Source organism: Leptonychotes weddellii, chromosome 7, assembly GCF_054177405.1.
Source record: "Leptonychotes weddellii isolate Sample4059 chromosome 7, ASM5417740v2, whole genome shotgun sequence".
Classification (NCBI taxonomy): domain Eukaryota; kingdom Metazoa; phylum Chordata; class Mammalia; order Carnivora; family Phocidae; genus Leptonychotes; species Leptonychotes weddellii.
This window is the reverse complement of record NC_138375.1, coordinates 114,260,634-114,263,272: the sequence shown is the minus strand read 5'-3', so window position 1 is coordinate 114,263,272 and position 2,639 is coordinate 114,260,634. Positions and strand designations below refer to the sequence as shown.

General features: G+C 38.7%; 1 pseudogene; it reads right to left on the bottom strand.

The window, feature by feature from the left end:
• Nucleotides 1–2,240: 2,240 nt before the first annotated feature.
• On the bottom strand, nt 2,241–2,306 carry LOC115936748 (U4 spliceosomal RNA; annotated as a pseudogene).
• Nucleotides 2,307–2,639: the final 333 nt, after the last annotated feature.

Below are 2,639 nucleotides of genomic sequence, written 5' to 3'. Positions count from 1 at the left end.
GAATAAAGAAAGAAAATCTTTTTAAAAAAATCAAAAAATAGGGCGCCTGGGTGGCTCAGTTGGTTGAGCGACTGCCTTTGGCTCGGGTCATGATCCTGGAGTCCCTGGATCGAGTCCCGCATCGGGCTCCCTGTTCAGCAGGGAGTCTGCTTCTCCCTCTGACCATAACCCCCCTCATGTGCCCTCTCTCATTCTCTCTCTCTCTCGAATAAATAAATAAAATCTTTAAAAAAAATAAAAAAATAAAAATAAAATAAAATATACATAAATATGTATGTTACATATCTGCGTGTGTGCACACATGTATATATGTGTGTGTGGGTATGTATATGTACATACATACATATGTTTCCTAGCTCTGTCTGCTGAAAGGGCCAAGAAGCAAAGACCTCCCTTATAGCAATAAGCACATCTAGGACCCATATCTTGGTTTCTAATACTAGTTCCTACTAAAAGAAGCCAGGGCTTTTTGGAGAAATGGCTGATCCAAGGCTGGAGCAGAAAGTATACAAGATGAGGCTGAGATACCTTATTTGGCCAAAGTAGAGAAATACACACACACACACACACACACACACACACACACATGATGGGGTCAAGTCAAAAGAGCAAAACAGCCAGTTAGAAGAGCAACCATGAGCCAAATCTGGGACAATGTGAGCAATTCTTGAGTTCATACTGAGAATAAAAAGATCTCATAATACACATATATATACCTATGCATATATACTTATATATAATATATGTTTAAAAATACATATTTATAAAGGTGAGGGGAGGGGCACCTGGGTGGCTCAGATGGTTAAGTGTCTGCCTTCGGCTCAGGTCATGATTCCAGGGTCCTGGGTTCGAGCCCCACATCTGGCTCCTGGCTCAGCAGGGAGCCTGCTTCTCCCTCTCCCTCTGCCTCTCTCCCTGCTCATGCTCTCTCTCTCTCTCTCTGTATCTCTGTGTCTAAAATGAATAAATAAAATCTTAAAAAAAAAAGGTGAGGGGAAGCAGTCCTCTTGCTTTAGTAGAATATTAAAACAACTAATAAATGTTGAGGGAAGGCTGGAGTTGGAAAAATCAGCATTTCGCAACCATGATAATAAAGATTCTTTTTGACAAACATCCTCAGTGGATACTATATTAGTTTCTGATTACTGTTACAACAAATTGCCACACATATTACAAGATGTGTCCTTGACATTTTACCAAGAAATTGTTTTTTCTATCTTCCCAATAATAACACGACCCTAGAATATTTTCACCTAGAATATTTTCACTCTCAACTTTTCATTATTCTCATGAATCTCCTACATATATTTTAAACTCCACTACATTTCTAGGATTATTTTGTACAGTTCTACTCATTTACATTTACCCTTCCTGGTGCTCTTCATTCTCCCCTGCTGTTACCATGTGGATCATTTTTATTTTTCCTGAAAACACTACCATTGGTGCTGGTAAACTACTTCTCTGCTTTTTCTACTTTAAAGAAGTCTCAAAACCTCTTTATTGCACCTTCACTAACAAGAAATTTTTCCATTTTGGAAAAATTCAAACATTTACAAAGGAAAGAGGAGAGTGTAACAAATTCCAATGGACAATTATCAAATATGGCCATTCTCACATCTTCTCCCAACTACACCTCAACTTGATGGTCATGATGATGATGATTTTATTTTTAATGAGGAATTTTGCACAATGGTCTTTAATGTTTTTTCTTAAAAAATGAGAAAAGAGGGGCCCGTGGGTAGCTCAGTCAGTTAAGGATCTGACTCTTGATTTCGGCTCAGGTCATGATCTCAGGGTTGTGGGATCGAGCCCATATGGGGCTCTGCATTCGGTGCAGAGTCTGCTTGTCCCTCCCCCTCTGCCCCTTCCCCACCAAATATAATATATATAGATACATATATATACATATATATACACACATATATAAAATCTTGAAAAAAAGATGAGAAAAGAGAAGGAAATGCAAGGCATTTCAGTGTATTGACTACATTATAAAGTCTGCTTTATATGTATAAACCAAAAGATAAAAGAAAGAAAAGATTGTGTGGCTACAGACAAACCAGTATTAAAGGAAATGCAAAGGAAGGAAAACTTTCATAAATCATGGACAGCACCAGCCTGACAGCTTGACTTGTGAGTGTTCTTCAGAAGATGGAGTGTAAACCAGAATGACTATTTTGTTTAGATTGGTTGGAAAAGGAGGCAAAGGCAATCTGACCCTTCAGAATCTCTTGTACAAAATCAATTAGCAATAATCGTGCCTCGGATAAACCTCATTGGCTACGATACCGCCGCTGCGCAAAGCTACTCTTGCACAAAATCAAACACGGAAGAATCCAAACCTCTAAAAGTAAGTACCTGGATACATAGAAAGGCAAGTGTTTTGACAAGTGAAACGGGTTTTCTGTTGGTAAAATTAGTTATTTTTTTCTCAGCTGCTGCTTTCTGGTGGAGACTAATCCAGTTGTTTTCCGAGGAAGGAAGTTAGGAGGTACAGTTTTAACAGTCGTGAAAACTACTCTACTATGCTCTCATGTAATCTGTAACTCATAGCTTTTGAATTGAAGTTTTGGTCAGTTTAGATGCCCAGTTTAAACCGATTTTTAAAAGCTGGGCAGTGGGGTGTGGCCCGACCAATA